This window comes from Macrobrachium nipponense, chromosome 22, assembly GCF_015104395.2.
Source record: "Macrobrachium nipponense isolate FS-2020 chromosome 22, ASM1510439v2, whole genome shotgun sequence".
Lineage (NCBI taxonomy): Eukaryota > Metazoa > Arthropoda > Malacostraca > Decapoda > Palaemonidae > Macrobrachium > Macrobrachium nipponense.
In genome coordinates, this window is record NC_087213.1 from 74,016,969 (window position 1) to 74,037,909 (window position 20,941).

The following is a 20,941-nucleotide window of genomic DNA, read 5'->3' on the forward strand; positions in this document are numbered from 1 at the left end:
GCATAGAACCGGATCGCCAATAACCGGGGACTGCCTATATAATAAGGCTTTTGAATCATATGTATGATTAAGGGATTTTGACGAAGGAAAAATCTATTTCTGGGTGATTGGCTCGTGTCGCCCTATGAAAGTATCCTTAATATCATTCTTTCTAGGTAAAATTAGCCTAAAATTACCAGAGAAAAACAAAATTAAGAAAATGTCAGTAAAACTGACTCGCTCACTCTTAAAAAGTAGTGTCGGTATGATATAGGGGCGAGTGTGGAACACTACCACGAGACAAACACCAATTAGAACTTCCCTATCAGAATCCCCCCAAGAGAGAGCCGATACCAACGGGCGATGCAGCCTCTACTACTACTACTAGAGGACGCCACGGACAGCAGCGCCCCTAGCGGTCATCCTTAATTAAAATAGTAAATACATCTTGTCCTGCAAGGGGGGGAAAACAAACCATAAAAAAAAGGGGGGGGGGGGTTTTCATAGGGCGACACGAGCCAATCACCCAGAAATAGATTTTTCCTTCGTCAAAATCTTTTCTGGGCTCAGCTCGTGTCGGCCTATGAAAGAGACTACCAGAGAAACAGACAAGATGGAAAAGGAAACAATGAAAAACAGTTTAAAATGATGGATATAATATAAGTAAATCAAATACAGCATACAAATTAAGCACTTAAACTAACTTATTATAACAGTAAAATAATAGAATGTTAGTAAACTCAAAGTACTTAATGGTAAATAAATAAAATTACAGAGATGCATGTAAAATAAGGCAAATTTGGGATTTACTTAATTAGAATACATAATTACAAAATATATACATACATGTGTCCTACCCTAGCATAAAATAAGGGTAGGTACACTGAAATCCATCATTAATTACAATTAATTCCAAATATATACAAACACATTGTGACTGAAGTTCATCACAAACACAAAATGGTGAATATACAGACATATTGTGTCCTACCCTAGCATAAAAATAAGGGTAGGTACACTGAAGTACAAATCAGTACAAAAGTGGTTGTCCCTAGCTAAAAAATAAGGGACAATCCACTATATGATACAACGGCTAAGGCTATGATGTTGAGTAGCCTGACGATAGGTTGAGGCATGTTGTTGAAGTAGGTAGAAAGGAGACCTGGATCAATACTACAACTACTAAACAGTATCAGGGGAAACTATGTTTCCCGCTGCTACTGCTGAAACTTTTAAAGATTCCAAGGACTTTAAATAATGCCGTTTAAAGACTGTCGGGGATTTCCATCCAGTATACTTCCTAAGATCCTCAAAGTTCATATGTTGGAAATAATTAATTGAGGTGGCTACTCCCCTGATATCATGTGCTTTTGGGAATGACTCAGGGTTGGCTTGTTTAATGAAGTAAAGGATTTGCTGTCTAATGCCTTTAACTGATAAAGTACCACCTTTTTCTCTCATAAAGAGAGCACCTGAGGATCTAGAAGAAGTACGAGAAAGAAAGGCTCTAAGAGTTGATACTGGGCAGAGAGAAGGATCCTGTGGAAGTGGGATAACCTTCCAGGAGCCCACCTTGCAAGAGGATCTTCATTTTTAGCTAAAAAAGCTACGATCCGGAGCAAGTAGAACTTCTCCTGATGGGAGGAATTCCACATGACCCGCATCCCTGGATAGAGCCGACAGTTTCTGAAATTCTAGCTCCTGAGGCTAGGCTTAATAAGAATAATGTCTTCCTCAGGAGCATAATGAACGTTACAAGATGAGTTGTCAGTATCTGAAGCTAGTTTGGGAGGACATCATTCAAGAACCATGAAACTGTAGTAGGCCTCTGAGAAGGTCTAAGTCTAGCACACAGGCTTTAGGGATAGATGTGAAATAAGATTCAGTCAAATCTATCTGAAAACCTACTTGAAAGATTTTCTTCAAAGCCGATTTGTGAGTGGTAATCGTGCTAGCTGCTAAACCTTTTTCAAACAAGGATCTGAAAAAGGATATAGCCAAATTAACTGTCATGGTTGTGGTGTTCGATTCTCTCAAGAAAGATGCTAATTTTTTAACAGCTGAGTCATATTGTCTAATGGTTGACTCTCTCTTATCTGATTCTGGAAGAGAATGTTCTGTGGATCAATGTCAGCATCTTTATTAGCCGCAAACTTCATGAAGTCCATAAAGTTAGGGTCTGGAGAGTTCTTGAGGAAGCGAACACAGTCCTCATTTGTACTGATTGTGACAGTTCGGGATTGGGGATCCGTTGAGGTCGGAAACCCAATTCCAAAAGAAGAGGATACCAGTTGCTCTTGGGCCAATCCGGTGCAATCAGAGCTACTATCCCTTTGAAAGACCTTAGTTTGTCTAGGACTTTCAAGAGAAGATTCACTGGAGGAAAAATATAAATCCTCCTCCACTGATTCCAATCTCTAACGACAGGGCGTCCGTGGCATAAGCCAGAGGGTCCAGGTTGGGGGCCACATAGCAAGGGAGCTTGTGGTTCGCTTGTGAGGCGAAGAGATCCACTTGGAGACCTGGGACTCTCCGGCTTACCACTGGAATGACCCGACGTCCAGAGACCACTCTGATTCCAGAGGAACTGACCGGGACAGGGCTTGTCTGCTATCCACATTTCTTACTCCTGCCAGGTGAGTGGCAGACAGATGCCATTTGTGTTTGTTTGCTAATGCAAAGATGGCTATCATGACATGGTTCACATGCTTGGATTGGACCCTCCTCTGTTGATGCAGTGAACTACCACTGCACTGTCCAAAACTAGCCTTAGATGAGACTCTTCGGGGAAGCAGTCTCTTAGAGTAGAAATACTGCCATTGCTTCCAACACGTTTATGTGGAGCTGGCGAAATTGAACTGACCAAGTCCCCTGAACCTGTTTGAAACTGAGAGTATCCCCCCCACCCCGCCCGGACAGGGAAGCATCCGTGTGAATGGTTACACTGGGAGGGGATATTGAAGGGGTACCTTCTTGGCTAAAGTTCTTTACTTTGACCAAGGCCGTAGTTGGTTGCGGAGGAGGTCTGTGGAATTACTGACAACTTGTCTCTATGGATTTGGATTTGCTCTTGACCGCCAAATTCGATTTATATCTTTCAGCCTTGCTTTCAGAAGGATATCTGTTACCGAAGCAAACTGAAGAGACCCTAGGATTCTCTCCTGTTTCTTCTTGATGTCTGTTTGCATTTGAGGAATTGCCTGACAGATTTTGCTATTTCCTTCCGTTTGGGCTACTGGAATTGATAGATTGTGGGAAGACAAATCCCATTGGATTCCTAGCCACTGAAAATGAGATTCCGGAGTAAGTCTGGATTTCGTTTGTTTATCTGGAACCCCAGATGTTCCAGAAAGTGAACTACCTTTTTGGTAGCTTCGAGACATTCCTCGACTGTTGGTGCCCAGATCAACCAATCGTCGAGGTATGCCGCTACCATGATTTCCTTGAGCTCTCAATTGTTGTACAACCACTTCTGCTATCTTTGTGAATACCCTGGGGGCTACATTCAGACCGAAGGGCATCACTCTGAATGAGAATGACTGATTTCCTAGCCTGAATCCTAGGAATGGGCGGAAGTGCCTGGCTATAGGGATATGATAGTATGCGTCTGTAAGATCGATGGAGCATGTGACGGCTCCACGCGGAAGTAGGGTCCTTACTTGCGAGAGGGTAAGCATCTTGAACTTGTCGCAGCGAATGAAAGAGTTTAGCTTTGACAAGTCTAAGATTACCCTTCTTTTTGTTGAGCCTTTCTTTGGCACGCTGAATAAGCGCCCTTGAAATTTTAGATGTTTGACTCTCGCAATAGCTCCTTTCTGAAGGAGTTCTTCCGCGTAATCTATCAATTCCTTTGACGGTACCTGTGATGAAATGATTTGATTGGAGGGGGATCTTTGATCCAACTCCAGCCTAATCCTTTGGACACTATGCTCTGTGCCCAATTGCTGAACCCCCCCACCCTGTGGCGGAAGAGGAACAGCCTCCCTCCTACCTGGGGAGCCTCATTGCTGATGGGCGGGTGGCCACCACGCCCTCCTCTGAACTGCCTACTCCTCGTGCCCTTCCTGCGCCACGCTGACGAAAGTAACCTCTCGCCCTACCCCTCGGTTGAGAGTAGCCTTGAGCCTCATAAGCAAGGGTTAAAGGCCGCGAGATAGCGTAGGAAGTAGATGGTTGAGATTGCTGGGGCACCAGGAGGAAAGGTTGGGTCTGTTTAGATGTGGAAAGGTTGTCCCTGTTGGGTAACTGGACTGCCTGCACAAACTGCTGCTGATGTTGAAGTTTTTTATAAGGCTGGAACCTCTTACCAGCCTTCTTTGGTTTCTTGCCAGCAGTGGGAACGGATTCCTGTTTTCCTCTTAGAGGAAATACCCCACCTAGCTCTAAGGCTCTGGTTGAGTCTAGCAGCTTCGTGGTGGACTTCGTTCACTGCGGACTCTGGAAGAGATCCGCTCCCCACATGCTCGCAGCCAAGAGTCTATTAGGCTCATGCCTGATAGTGCACTCTTGAAGGACATGCTTCCGGCAGTTCCTCCTGGCTTGGAAGAAGTCAAAAGCGTCTGACAGAACCGTCTGAAACTGAGATTTCGCCAGAATCTTGAACAGCGGTTCCGTAGCGTAGGAAAGAGCAGCCATTTCCGTAACGATGAGAGAGTTGAGGGACCTGCCAAACCTAGTTCGCGCATCGAACTCTGCCTGGATTAGGGAATCCGGCAGCCTAGGTAATTTTCTCACCGAACTGGTCCATGGCGCAGTCCGGCTTGAGTTTACCCAGCGTGAATGTAGCTGGCAGGTTTTCCCACAACTCCGAAGGCGGGGAAGAGTGGAGAAGTAGACTCCGACTCCCTCAACTGTGGAATGGGCTCATCCTTGAGGACTGCCTGAAGAGCCTTCTCCACCAATTTCGTGGCGAACGGAAGAGAGACCTCCTCTTCCGTCGCGAAAATAGTGAAGGGACTCTTGTAGGCCTGGAGTTTAGTGTTAGTACACTCCCAGTCCCTCAAGGCCAGTGAACCCCATTCTCCCAGCTGGGCGTGATCTCTACTGTAGAGAACTGACTCCTTCGAGATCTTGTCCTCTCTCGTGAGAGCCGTTGGCGTCAGCCTAGCATACCCCATGAAAGGCTGCGTCAGACCCGGAGGGTATAGAACTCGAAGTCCTCAATCCTTCGAGTACCAAACTCCGGGATCGAAATCATCCCGTCCTTAAAAGGAGCGTAGGCCGCTACTCTCCATGGATTCTCCATAGAGAAAGCTGGCAAGGAGTCGTAAGGCGGAAGTTGGAGAATCCCCGTGCTAGATGCAGGGGAGACTGGGGGAGGAGCCTGAGTTAGCCCAGCCACTCGGTCCTCATTCTCTCTCATTCTATTAGAGAGGTCCTGGATAGACTGTCCAGTTTGAGACAGACTGTTCGATAATTGCGCGAACATCTGCTCAAAACGTGTTCCCAATGCTGAAATTTGGGAACCTACCAGCACCCCTACCTGTTCCATCATCCCTGGTGAGACAGCAGAGGGAACGCAGGTGCTGGTGCTTGCCACCCCACTGCCGGCATAGCCGGAGAGGAGGCAGCGGAGGCGGGAGAGCAGTGACTCGGTGGTAGCGCGAGCCTTCTCCTTCGAAGCCTTGCTTCTGGAGCTCTTCGACTGGGAAGAGCTCGGCTTAGCCTTCACCGCATCGGCGTATGAAGTCGACGACTTCCTGGCCGAAGAAGACGAAGACGACTTCCTAGAAGTCGACTTAGACAAGGTCTTCGGTTCTCTCTTTCCCTTCTCCTTAGGAGGTACAGAGAGAGCGGAGGGCGGCTAGGGATCTCGGATCCCGCAAAGCCTTGGAAAGAGGCGGAAGAAGAAGGGACAGGAGAAGATCCAGGAGCGCCCAAGGAAAGACCTTGGGCGCCCGACAAACCTACCTCAACCAACAAATCCTCGCTAACTACCGCCATTGGCTCAAGGTTCAGGTCCAGGGCAGCGACGTCCGGAACCGACTCCTGGGATGCTACGACCCCAAACGATTGCTGGAGGTCTTGCTGGATGGAGGCTATCAATGGGGCAGCGGACAAGGGGTCGACGTAGCCCGTCGACTTGCCCGCGGGGAAGATCTGGATGGCCAGCTTCCTATCTAAGATGTAGGGCTGGCCCTTGGCGGCGTTTTTCCCAAAGCCGCCCACCCACGCTTTCAGGGTGGCGAGGGCGACTTCCCTCACACCGCTAGCCTGAAAGAAAGGTGAGATTAGCTACCAATTGTGGACAGGGTTAACAAACTTACGACTAGAAGTTGTTAGTAAAATCATAAGTAAGCCTATAATGGACATAACCCCATCTCCCAGCTGACCGACCAGGTCGTAGCATATAGCGCAGGCTTCGGGGTGCCAGACGATCGTCTCATTGTACGACGTGGCACACGGGGCGTGAGACCTGCACTCGTCATGTCCACAGGGGTCGTAGAGCGTCGCATTACAGGCTGGGACCTGGCAGTTGGTAGCCTGTAAGTGAAAAAGTACATGAGTACAGAGTAAACACTTACAGCCTAACAATATGCTCCGTTGGTGCCGGAGCGATAAAGTTAGATAAAACCAGAGCCCCCGCTAAAATACGTGTGGTAACCAGGTGGAAGATAGGCTATGGCTCCGCCAATGGCGGAGGCACAAGAATCAACCAACTAGGAGTGGTGGTAATGGAAACCACGACGGACAATGGCGGGGATGGTTGATAAAAATTATTATAATAACACACAATCATTGTAAAATATCTTATAATTAGGGTATATATCCTTAAAATAACAAAATTAAAACAACTTCTCTCCACCGTCCTACTAGAGAGTGCGTAGGTAAGGGTAAGCTCCCTTCCGGTAGCGGGGGAGAGATATAAGGATATAGTAGCAAGCAACCGACCACTCATAGCGCCCACCCTGCCCGCTAGCGGAGCCAATATCCTATAACCAAAGGGGCCCCGGCTGCGACGGAAGGCTCCTTACGTATCTGGAGGGAGGTGGCTGAGCAATGGGGAGGGGGGGAGGAAGGTCCCGGCGAAACACGGCGGGAGCGAGAAAAGGGGGGAGGGATGGCCTACTCCTCCCCGCCTCACCAACTACCCGCATGGAGACCCGGTACCTCATAGTGGTCGCCCTATACCCCCTGCTGGGGGGGACCCCCCGGTCACCTCCGAGAGGGTGAGAGAAGGCGATGAGGTTGTTATAACAACCAAGGGGTCCCCCAGCCCCTCCCTACATCAGAGAGGGAGGGAAGGGGCAGGGTAAGGTGCTATAGGACACGTGACCGCAAGTGGCCTAGGCCGCGAGCAACACAACCGTGGTAGGGCCACGTGAACCAAGCTGTACCAATATGTGGAACAAGCACCTAGGCTAGCCTAACACCCTAAATAATAAAAATACATCGAAAGGAGGAAGAGACTTTTAGTAGTAGAAAGAAGCCCAGGAGGAGGCAGACTGTTCCGAGAAACAGGAGCCTACTCGGAGCCAGCGATAGCCGATGTAAGAGCAAGAGCCGGGATGCTGGGCCGAAATAAATAAAAGCCCTAAATACCAAGCTAAGAGAATGGTAGGAGGGCTGAACTAGCTAAAACTCGATGTAAACAATGAATGTGATAAAGTAAGCCCATAAGCATAAGAAGTCCCAGTATGGAGGACCGGGAATTCTTACGAGGCGGCATGGCCGCCACGAGACAACCGGGGAACCGTATATGACCTATAAAAAAGGAAAATACTAGGTACCCGGAAGACAAAAAATACGGTAAAATGTTACTTATGAGTTACTTAACTTAGCCGTGGCAATTGCAGAGCGTTCCATGATGAAGATGCGGATAAATCGCAAGAAAAGCACAAGCACAAGAAAATGGCGACTTGTCGCTGGTGCTAAAAAAATAAGGATGACCGCTAGGGGCGCTGCTGTCCGTGGCGTCCTCTAGTAGTAGTAGTAGAGGCTGCATCGCCCGTTGGTATCGGCTCTCTCTTGGGGGGATTCTGATAGGGAAGTTCTAATTGGTGTTTGTCTCGTGGTAGTGTTCCACACTCGCCCCTATATCATACCGACACTTCTTTTTAAGAGTGAGCGAGTCAGTTTTACTGACATTTTCTTAATTTTGTTTTTCTCTGGTAATTTTAGGCTAATTTTACCTAGAAAGAATGATATTAAGGATACTTTCATAGGCCGACACGAGCTGAGCCCAGAAATATACTTTTTAAGCAAACTTGAAAAAACTTTAAAAGTAAATCCAAGAATTAATGTAATAAAGCTTTTTAACATCTGACATTTCTTGGAATGTACACCTCAATAAAATAGCAGATCCTCATCCTCTACCACAAAGCTGTGGAGTCCTTTCCTTTCTTCTGCTTCTTTGAAAATCATATCCATTATTTAACATAGCACTCAGGAACAGGATACTATGTGTCATCCATTAGTAAGCAACCAAAAAATTCTATAATCCATGATAATTTGTAATATATACAGTCATTAAAGATATCCAAACATAGATAATCACCAATGCTCCATAAAGCTAGTACGGTATTTCAAAAATAAAATGGATTACAGTACATATACTGTAGCATACTGTAGCCTCTTTTTATACAGTTCAGAAATGTAGAGTAAATGTCTTTACTACATTTCAGTAATCATAATCAATTCCCTATATCAGATGGAATTCAAGTTTAGATGCTAGTCCACATAATCAAAGATCTATTCTTCTGTTCGTAAAGTAAGGTTGTGATGTCAACTTTATTTTCAAGCAGTTACAAAATTGTATCAGATAAATGTAAACTTATTACCCATTGGCATGTGCTGAAACAGTGGGAACCTTGGTACTTACTTCAGCTAACCCATCTAATCCAGGCAAAATATTTGGTAACCTAATTCCCTTCCCCTGACCAGGCAAAATTTAGGTCAGCCAACTGAACATAAAAAAAAAATATCAAAGAAAGAACATGAAATGCATGTACATCCTGGAAAGTTGGTCCTCGCTGGTGAAACCCTTTGACTACCAGGCCTGTCAGCTGGGGTGCTGAGGTGACAAACACAGCTGCATCCTCAGAATGGCCAAAGGAATGAGGGCACACTCTCCCGGGCAATGCACTACTCACATTCAATGCAAAAGTCTCAAATTTTTATACAAAATTCAATTCTAGATTTAACCAAGTCCATATCTAATTGCATTAAATCTAACCTACTACCCTGATCTGACATTTTGGGTGTAGAAGGACAACATTCACAAGAGAAAAAATGTTATTGTCATGATACAATAAAGTTTTATACATACTTACCTGGCAGATATATACTAAGCTATAGACTCTGTTAAACGCAAAAATCTATCCAACTGAATGTTACTAACTCGCTGTTCCTAGAAGACTGCCGCAGGTCCAATCATTCACGGCCTACATTCTTTGTGATGACGTCATGGCATGTCACGTGACGTACCACGTGATACATGCGCACAGATTGTATAACGAATATACATATACAAAATTAATCTTTTATTTAGCTGCATATCTTACGTTATATGCAGAAACACTAACACTCTCCCCCTTCTTTCTTTGTCTTGGAAGGAGAGTTTTAACTGCTGTCGTCTCCATTCATTCTCTGCTGACCGCAGCACGTAGCCGCTCGGTCGACGCCCCTCTCTTTGTCAGACAATCAGCAAGTTGCTGTGATGTATCTACCCAGACCACTTCCGTAATTTCACCACGTTCTAGCATGTCTCGCAAAACAGCTATGTCAATTCTCAATCTCTTATCTTCCACATTCTTGTAGGAATGAAGAGCGTCAACGAGGCTTTTATTGTCAACGAAACATTTTATTTTCATGCACCTACATCCAGAAATTTCGCACAGAATTCTAGCCAGGTATACTGCAGTCTCTGCACATTCCAAAAGCGCCATTGTTTCAGCTGATAGGGTGGACTTGACCACTCTTCTAATTTTTCTTGTTTGCCAGAATACTGGACATCTCTCCATATCATTATCCCGTAAGAAAATCACGAATCCTCCTTGTGATCCATTTCCTTTTTAAGTTGGCAAACGAGGCATCGGAAAAACACTCGAGGTGACACTCTTCAAGATTCCTCATCCTTGGCATATACAATTTAACATTATCAGTCTTTACTCTCTCTATGACTTTGTTGAGCCGCATTAAATCTGACACTGTTGCATTGCAACGTAACCCACTTAACTCACACACGTCAAATGAAATGTCAGGTCTGGTGTGAGTAGCAATCCAGCTTAACTGTCCAATCATAGCTCTATACTCTGATTTCTCCGAGTCAGACAGCTCTGCAGACTTCACCGCAGCCCGTTGTCTACTCACAGGTATTGGTTTCAAGGTCATTGCATACTGAAACTGGTCAAGAGCTATGCTGCCATTCTTGTTTGATACAACATTTATTCCAACGTACTTGAAGGCCTTAGTCTCTGAGCTCCCTATGGTGAATGTCTCTCTCAACTGATCAATCACTTGTCGCTTAAACTCTGGTGTTCCTGCCCACAAAAAATCATCGACATGAATGCACACCACTCCTTCAGCTTTGCCGTCACGTAACCAAAACAGCGCCGGATCAAGTGTACACACTTTAGCTCCCAGATTTAGCAGCAGATTTTTAACACTCAAATACCACTGTCGAGTGGCATCACACAAGCCGTAAACAGTCTTCTTTAACCTCCACAGCTTACCTTCATCAAACTCTGGTGGAGGACGCAGGTGTACAATTCTTTCAATCTTGTCCCCCTGCAGGTATGCTGCTTTTATATCCATTGTGTGGCAGTCCCAGTGACGTGTAGCGGCCAGTGACAAAACTAAACGCACCGCCTCCTTGGAGCACGTAGGAGAATCTTTTTTCAAATCTGTGCTGTCTTCTTCAAAACCTCTCGCAACTAAACGAGCTTTCACCACTGGTTTTCCCCCTTTTAATTTTTCAGTAATAACCCATCGAACTGATAGTGCATCTTGTCCAACATCATTCACCTCTTCATAGACGACATTATCCTTCCAGTTCTGAATTTCTGTTTTCTTGGCACTCAAGACTTGATCCGAATTAAATAGAACCATCATCTCAGTGTTGTCATCAACAATCTCTAAATCACTAAAATCTTTACTCAAATCTGCCCAAGAGATACTTCCATCATAGTCCCACTTTCAATTATAACAGTTTTGTATTTGCCAGTAGCTTACCGGCTCGACTGACAATTTTACCCGACCTGAATTCACCACTTTCAACGTGTATACCTCTTACCCTTTCACCAACTGAAAGCCTTGATGTATCCTTTGATGCTGCTTCTGTCGCTATTTCTATATTTTCACTCTCTGCATATTCAGATACATCCACCTCTTCGATCTCCACTTCTGCGGACTTATTCACAGACTCTTCATCCTCAGAGTCTTCCTCACACAACTCATGGTTGTAACAAAGCGACGCTTGTTTTCTTTCCTCTTGCACTGTCTCTGGAGCAACGCTACACATATCTTTCACTATTGGGCTGTTAGCGGGAGGATGCGCTAACCTACACTCGTGTACTCTTACGTAAACACCACCGTGTCGCACAAAAACTTGCTTCCCATCCTTGCCAATAACGATACCCGGGCCATGCCATTCAGGGCTGTCATTTCTTTTATAAAATACTTCATCACCATTTTCGAGTTCATTGACATCACTTGCACGTATGTTGTGTCGCAAAGCTCTCCTCAAACGTTCACTTGATTCTGATTTGATGAACTCCTGTCTAGCCAAGTGTAATGCATTTAAATTGTCTCTCACAATTTCTGATGTACTAAATTCTAAAGCTGGTGGGTTTATTCGTGTACACACTGGGTAATCCAGGATTATGACCGAAAACAAGCTGGTTGGGTGCGAACCCTGAGTGATTGGATAACGCATTTCTTGCGGATATTGCCCATGCCAAAGCCACTTCCAAGCTACATTTACTGTCATCCATAATTTTCATGACAGTGTCGCCAATCACAGCATTCTGTCGCTCGCACACTCCATTGCTCCATGGACTCTCTGCAGAGGTTGTCATCACCTTGATGTTAAATGTTTCTCCTAGCACCCTCATATCATCATTATTGAATTCACAGCCATTGTCTGTTAGAATTTTTTGCGGTGCACCAAAAACACTAATCCACTTTTTAAATAACTCACTCACAATGGTTGTTCCACGCTTGTCACTAATGACTGTGGCAGCACAGTACCTGGTTGCCATGTCTATGATCACCAACAAATATTTCTTTCCCCAAATCTTTAAATCCATTGCAATAGCTTCATTAAACTTACTCGCCATGGGGATGCACACAACAGGACGTGGTCTGGCCTTCTTTAGCTTGTGACACACTTCACACTCTATGTTTATCTCTTTCAATGGCTTTTTATTTTTTCCAAATTATTAATGCCAGCATCTTTCACAAGTTTAATTAACCTTGAAGCTGTAGGATGGCCAAACTGTTTGTGTAGTTTCAAAGCAGTCTTTTATTCTTACATCGCTTCCCCACAGTGTTTGCCAGCGCTATGGTTTGGCAACACTCTCCTAGTCAAGCTGACACCGGCATTAAATAATGACCCGATGACGATGTCTTCAAATCAATCAATTTCCCACACACATTTACCTGATCTGTTCCAAAGTTTATGATCATTTTAGCCTTCTTCATTGAGCGTTTACTCAACAATAGTGGTATGTTACAACTCACCACGTCTGTAGTCACGGTAGTGCTGATTCCGCCAATAGAGCAAGGAAGACAAACACGTTTGATGGAAGACACAGTATTACCACTTGCAAACGTGAATGTGGATGATGATTCATTTTCCACAATCTTTTTTCGTTCATAATTGCTTAAACCCCAAACAAAATTACTCAACCAGTCAACTCCACACACCGTAGTTGAGCAACCTGAGTCCAATAACGCACAGCCCTTGGTTCATCATCTACAAGCTTTTATTTAAGTTTTTTCCTTCCTTATCGCCATTTCCTGTGTACCCAACAAACAGGGACAAGTGAACACTTTCACTGTTTGTTTCCGAAGATTTTTCACTTTTTTCGTTGCCTTTCGAACCTCCGGAATTTTCGTACGCATCTGGACAGTAACGAGCCCAATGGAATCGTGAATCACATATTACACACCTTGACACCTTGCCATCTGGACCAATTGGGTTTTGTTTCCTCCGTGATTGTCCTCTTGCTGAATGTGACCATCCTCCACGGCCTCTCACTGCACCACCCTCACCACGTTGTCTGGCTCTTCCACGCTGGTACCCCCTAACATACAGAGCACTCTCTGGTGTTTCTGCAGTGCCACCCTCGTCCTTAGTCATGAAGACCGGCTCACTCTTTATCTCAGTGACTGGTTTTGTTAATTCCTGCACACCCTTACTATCTTTTTCTCCGATGTTGCCAGAAAACACTCTGTTTAAAGTAGATTTCATATTATCATACGATACCTCTGCGATTGCTGACATCACTAGTTGCTGCTCACTGTCACTTAAACCACATGATGCAAGAAGCATAAACACCATTACGGGATCAAGTAGTTCCATTTCTTGTTTCTTGAACTTAAAGTATGTGTGCTCAAACTCAGAAACGAACTTCCTTATTTCCGTATTCTCTGATCTTCTGAGATTATACAACTCTTGAAAGGCCGTAAACTGCCGACGCCCTTTTTCAGCAAGAAACAAACTGTCAAGTTTTTCTATGATATTTTTCACACCATTTTCTTTTTTTAGATCTCTTGTCTCCAGTTCCGAGGTTGCCACTCTGGCGCGCCCTTCCAAGGACAGGTGTATAGCTAGTGCTTGTTTGCTCTTCGGCAGTTCGGTCAGTTCACACCATATGTCTATGTCCTTCTTCCAGCTTTCATATGCGCTTTCATCACTGAACTTAGGTGGCCACTTGCTTGACGCTCTGCTACCAGTGTTAAACGCAAAAATCTATCCAACTGAATGTTACTAACTCGCTGTTCCTAGAAGACTGCCGCAGGTCCAATCATTCACGGCCTACATTCTTTGTGATGACGTCATGGCATGTCACGTGACGTACCACGTGATACATGCGCACAGATTGTATAACGAATATACATATACAAAATTAATCTTTTATTTAGCTGCATATCTTACGTTATATGCAGAAACACTAACAGACTCCGTCGTCCCCGACAGAAATTCGAATTTCGCGGCACACGCTACAGGTAGGTAGGTCAGGTGATCTACCGTCCCGCCGCTGGGTGGCAGGAATAGGAACCATTACCTTCTATAACCAGATTTTCTCTTCCACCTGTCTCCTGCGGGGAGGCTGGGTGGGCCATTTATCGTATATATCTGCCAGGTAAGTATGTATAAAACTTTATTGTATCATGACAATAACATTTTTATACATTCAACTTCCCTGTCAGATATATACATACTTAGCTGATTAGCACCCATCCGTGGTGGGTAAGAGACAGCTATTTACTGATTAGACAGGTAAACAACATACGTTGTAGGTAATAAATAAATAAAACCTTGGTTCCTATGTGTTTAGACGAAGGGTCGACTTCCTAGCTATTGCTAGTAGTCTGCTTCGTCTCAAGAGCCTCAGCGAGGATGTGACCTATGGCTAAGAGTTCTTGTAGATCTGTCAATGGGGTCTTATCCACTTACTCGACAGAATCTGATGGTCATTTGTCAATGGGGTCTTATCCACTTACATGACAATACACCTATGCCTAACACGAGGGTTTGTGCTTAGTTTGAAAAGAGCTATCCCCAAACTCTTTTCAAACAACCCAAAGAAAAAAACAAAAAAAACACTATGTTAAATAAAAATCAACTCACTTAGTTAACCCTTAAACGCTGAAACGGTAAAAAAAAAATGTCTCCCGTGTGCCGGAGGTGTTTCAGAGTGAGCGCGGAAGCGGAAAAAATATTTTTTTCAAAAAATCACAGCGCGCTTAGTTTTCAAGATTAAGAGTTCATTTTTGGCTCCTTTTTTTATCCATTTTTGGCTCCTTTTTTTGTCATTAGCTGAAGTTTAGTATGCAACCATCAGAAATGAAAAAAATTATCATTATCATATATAAATAATGCGATATATGATAGCGCAAAAACGAAATTTCATATATAATTGTATTCAAATCGCGCTGTGCGCGAAACGGTTAAAGGTAACAAGTTACTTTTTTTGTTGTTGTAATGTACACTAAATTGCAATCATTTTGGTATATAAAACATTGTAAAACGATAAAAGCAACACAGAGAAAATATTATCACAAAATGAAGCATGAATTCGTAACGCGCGAACGTAAACAAATATTTTTTTCAAAAATTCACCATAAATCTAAATATTGTCCTAGAGACTTTCAATTTCTTTCAAAATGAAGACAAATGATTGAATATTACTATACTATAAGAATATTAGCTTACAAATGCAGTTTTTGACCATATCTGACGAGTTAAAGTTGACCGAATGTAGAATTTTTTTTATATATATATTTTTTTATATGCAATTATTTCGGAAATAAGAAAAGCAACAACCTTCAAATATTTTTAGTTTTATTCTACATGAAATTGCACACATTTTCATATATAAAACTCTATGAAATGCCTAATATGAAACGGAGCAAATATTCCGGAAATGAGACGTACGGATTTCGGAGATTTGTGGCGGAGAATCCGCGTGCGGAGGGAAGGAAAGTTTTTTTTTTTTAATTCACCATAAATCTAAATATTGTGCTAGAGACTTCAAATTTATTTCAAGATGAAGATAAATGACTGAATATTACTAGACTGTAAGAGTTTTAGCTTACAATTGCATTTTTCAACCATTTCGGTAGAGTCAAAATTGACCGAACATGGTTTTTTTTCTATTTATCGTGATTTATATGCAAATATTTCAAAAATGAGAAAAGCTACAACCTTCAATTATTTTTGTTGTATTCTACATGAAATTGCGCACATTTTCATATATAAAACTTTATGTAACAGCTAATTTAAAATGGTGCAAACATTACCACAATCGCACGTATGATTTTATCGGAAGAGTTACCGCGCGGACGTAAAGAAAATGTTATTTTTTTCATAAATTCACCATAAATCGAAATATTGTGCTAGAGACTTCCAAATTGTTGCAAAATGAAGGTAAATGCTTGAATATTACTAGAATATAAGCGTTTTAGCTTACAATTGCGTTTTTCAACCATTTCGGTAGAGTCAAAGTTGACCGAAGGTTAAAAATTTGTCACATCATTTTTTATATGAAAATATTTCAAAATTGATAAAAGCTACAACAATGGGTTGTTTTTAGTTGTATTGTGCATTAAATTGCGCACATTTACATATATAAAACTTTATGCAACGGCTAATTTAAAATGGTGCAAACATTACCACAATCGCATGTATGATTTTTTTCGGAAGAGTTACCGCGCGGACGTAAGGAAAAAGTTTTTTTATAAATTCACCATAAATCGAAATATTGTGCTAGAGACTTCCAATTAGTTGCAAAATTAAGGTAAATGATTGAATATTACTAAAATATAAGAGTTTTAGCTTACAATTGCGTTTTTTGACCATTTCGGTAGAGTCAAAGTTGACCGAAGGTTGAAATTTTGGCACTTATCGTTATTTATATGAAAATATCTCAAAACTGATAAAAGCTATAATCATGAGTATTTTTTTGTTGTATTCTACATAAAAATGCGCACATTTTCATATATAATACTTCATGTAACGGCTAATTTAAAATGGTACAAAAATTATGTCAAAGTGACGAAATAATTTCAGAGATGTGTCAGATACTTTTTAGTGCGGCAAGGAAGAAATTCGCGCTTGCGCGCCTGCGTAACGATTGTAAACAAAACAACACCTTGATCCGTGAACTCGCAGCATCCCCCAAGGCGCGTGATTCAAGAGTTTTTGTCTGGTAGGCCTAAAAGTATTTTTCCGCGAATTTAAAAAAAAAACTTTTGTAAGTCGACGTAAAATATGTCCAGTCGGCACACGAGACAAAAAATGTTGACGTAAAATACGTCCAGTCGGCAGTAAAGGGTTAAGGATCAGTGTCGGCTCCCTATCCCAGCAACGTATCCGTAGACACATATAACCAAGAGAGAAGGATCTCTCAGGTTAACTTGACCTCCTTCGTGCAAATGGAAGTCAACACAGAGTTGCATCTCCCGTAAGTTACAGCTAATATGTCCTTCACGACATATTGTTATGGAACGAACAAGAATTCATAAAAGCTCGCACTTCAAGCGCTTTTATTTCTCAGTTGTTTGACGGAATCATCAAGTTACTTATGAAGTGCTTTAGCGATCACACTTGTTTCAAAGAAGACCAGGGCTTCCTTTGAAATGGATCTCTTCTGGATGAAGCCTAGAGCCTGGCGCCTGGCTGGCTCCTCCCCACTTTGCTGGAGCTTCGAGCTTGTTAGTCACTCGAGGATGTCTGGCGATGTCCACATTGGACACTCTTATCTGTCTGAATTATTCGCCTCTAGCGCATCTGCGCCAGGTTGGAGGCCAGTTCTTTCTCCTCATCAGACAATGACAGTGTTTCTTGGGACTGTCTGCCTCTGGCATTTTTTACGCCTGCTTTGGCATTTGGTGCCTGGTTGGCGCTACATTGTCTGAAAGTCCTGAACATCCACAATAGTTTATCAGGAGACTGGAGAAGGGTAGAAGAATTTCTTCCATTTTGAGCTTTTGGCCTCTCCGGCAAGGGGAGGTGATTGTAGTCAGCTACATCCAGTAGACGATAGGAAATCTAACAGTACAAGAGATAAGAGTCTTACTCCGAGGAGGATCCTTCTTGAATACTTCCGTTGCTAACGAGATCTCTTCTTACATGTTGATGACGTTTCTCGTTGCAGAATCTTCCCTATCCTTGCCTGAAGGAAGGTAAGGAGCCTGGAAGTTGAAGGAGACTCCGAGCTGAAATTGGGAGGACTCCTGATTTCTAGCTCTTTATAGTATCCCTCTGAACACTTTCTGGGAAGCATTTCGAGCCCTCATCGCATTTCAAAGACTCTTTAGGCAAACGCATAAACCATTTCTTCTTGTGTAGATGAAAACGTAAGTACCCTGCCAGGACAACGAAACCTCTATCTGAAAGCGTTGAGTCAGGAATAGAGGGTTTTAGTTCTTTTGCCAGACATACTACGCTGGCAAGAACCCATTGCCGATTCTCCATAGAATCTGATTCGAGATTCCAATGCACAAAAATTCACTTGTCTTCTTGGTCGTTTAGGACCAAGAGAAACAAAGAATTCCCTCATAAAAATTTCTCAAAGAAGTTTGATGAGGAGCAGTTCCATCTTGATGGAACACGGAATCTGAGGCCCAAAATAGGATCCCATTCAATGTACATGATATCCTACTCTTGTCGTATAGGGGTATCGTATAAGATCCCGAAGATCTTAATTCTCTGCTATCTCTAATTCTCCTTGTAGAGACAGAGTATAGCCTTTTACTGCATTCATTGATAGCAGAAAAATACAAAGGTGATTCTTCCCCCTGAAAGGGAAGAAAGACCACTATGTGGTTCACAGAGGTATCGGAAGAGGACAGTTTCTCCATTCCATCTAGCATGATCTGCAGCAATTCTATGCCTTTTGCATGACTGTCGTCCTTTACCTTGAAAAATCCTCTCATTCATGTTTACTTCTGGTCAGTCTGCACGCAGACAGACTCAGAGTGGAGAGGTTTTTCAGGTCTATTTATAATAGATTCAGATAGAATATCCAGACTCTCTTGGAAAAGCCTTCCGAAACATGCTGAGAGAAGAACGTGACCTCTGTGAATCCAACCTCTCTAAGGCCAAAATGAGGCATTCATCCTCTCTTCCTTTGATGCCCATTTATCTTAATATCTGTTAAGAATTTATAACTAGGGGAAAAAAAGACTAAAGTTTATTCCCCTTTTTAAATTAAAGATGGCATATATTGCTACCTCTCTTGGTTCGAGGAAAAGGAAGCAGTCTATAGGAAGCCTGTTCGTCTTCTACCTTGCGAAGAGATCTATGAAGAAGACTTTCCGCAGGTTCTCAGAACTCTTTCCAATAAATGTTAGACCTACGTTAACAGCTATTATTGTCGATCGAGAAGTTTCTCACGGACGTGCAAAATCTTGCATCAAACCTCTTAAGGATCGTTACGTTCCGTGTCTGTTTTCCAAATAGGTTCTCTTTTGTTAACGCGAACAGGGGCGAAAAAAGAGATTCTCGATGCTCCTTGCGATATGAGAGTCGTGGAATTGGCCTAAGTGATTAAAATAAATCATTTCATTGATCCTTGTAAGCGACCCCTTTCCGATTAGACGGGTAACGAAATCAGGAACGAATCTTGCCGTTACCGAGCCTGCTGTCCGAGAGGCTACTGGACTCTTAGGTTAATAGCTCGCTAAAACGAGAAATTATCTTGGATGGTGCTTCTGGCGCATTGCGCCAGGCTGGCGCTTCTAACTCTTTTTAGGTTATGTGCCAGAACATCTGTGCCTTTATGGTACCCGGCATCCTTTCACATGTTAATTCCGTTCTTAGTAGGAAAAAACTTTTATAGACGTAGTATAGTCCATTCAGGGAAACAACTTCTGCCACGAAGAGAATGTTTCCCATCAGACTCATCCATCTTCTCCTGAGCAATATCCGATTCTAATAAGGTTGTGTGCGTTTCTCGAAAGGATGAGAGAATTATATTATATCGTGCTCTGCCGTATTAGAATCCTTTATAATACTGTCACATTGTGGTAAACAGCATTAATCTAGGAAACCTTTGTAAGGGTACTAGGAATTCTGTAGTTAACCTCGGTATGTGCATAAGACTTGACCATACAGTAGTCTTAAGGTGAATTCTCTACTACATTCTTTCCTCGCCGAGGCAGAGAGAGAATGGGAATTTTCTATCTTCGTTCTTTTCGTCAATAAGACAAATTAGTGTTAGACGAAGGAGATCCTAATGAGTAGCAAGGATCTAAGAGAATCATTCCAGTTTCCTATTACTTGGACATAAGGCCGTAATATGCGCCTCTATTACTTGAAGGAGCCTCTAACCAAGTAATGAGAGCTCCTACAAGTCTTGTCCCATTCCAAACAATTGCAAAGCTCTCATTCCGAAACCGGTTTGCTGCATATATCTCTAGAAGAGGATGATTTATAATCCTCTTAATAGAAAAGAACTAGGAGAGGGAGAGTTGACAGGACTCCCTAGACTCGCCAAACTCTCGCCATAAACGGGCTGCTAAGGTCTTGTAATCTGAAAGACCTGCACCCTCCTTGACTTCCGAGTCTAATATATCTTCCATCTCTTGTTCATAATGTTGGGAGAAGAGTGAGTCACCTGAGGAGAGAGCCTCTCTTCACTAAGTGAAGGGCTTTTAAGCAGTACCAGTTCCATCCTGATAAGGGCTAAGTTCGCCTGTGCGACATCTTGAATATCTGTCAGGTGAAGGTTGATCTGGCAAAGAATGTCTCTCCGAAACAAACCCCCATGACAGAGATGAAGTCGCTCATGCGACCACTATATTCCGTCATGAGAAGTTTGTTCTTGCTAGAAACTTCCCACAATCTCAGTCCATCCTGACACGGGCGACGGCCGCCTGTGCGACATCTTGCATCCCTGTCAGGAAACAACTAATCTTGTGACAAATCTCAAAGAGGAGACTCTTGGTGAATTCTATCTCCAAACACTAAGAAGCTGGAGATCCTGGAGCCGGCGCCTCTGGGTGGCGCCTGGGAGGCTTGTCTGGGATCGTCTAACACCATAAAATAGGCAATTTATGGCACCATAACGGGCTGGGTTTTGGTTATCAGCGTCATGAGCCAATAGGCAGACCCCGGTTATCAGCGGGGGTTCCGTTCCCGGGGGTGTACCAATAAGCGAAAACCTCCATTAACCAAAACTCTGCAATTTATGGTGCCATGATGGCGCTGATAACCAGTTATTGGCGCTATAAGCACCCTTAGGTATGTTATGGTACCAAGGTTGAACCTTATGGTGCTGGTAACTGGGAT

At 43.2% G+C, this 20,941-nt stretch overlaps 1 protein-coding gene across 1 annotated transcript in view; it reads right to left on the minus strand.

The window, feature by feature from the left end:
* Positions 1-20,941, minus strand: part of LOC135198807 (acylglycerol kinase, mitochondrial-like) — a 120,386-nt gene that overhangs the window by 50,787 nt on the left and 48,658 nt on the right. The window lies entirely within an intron of this gene.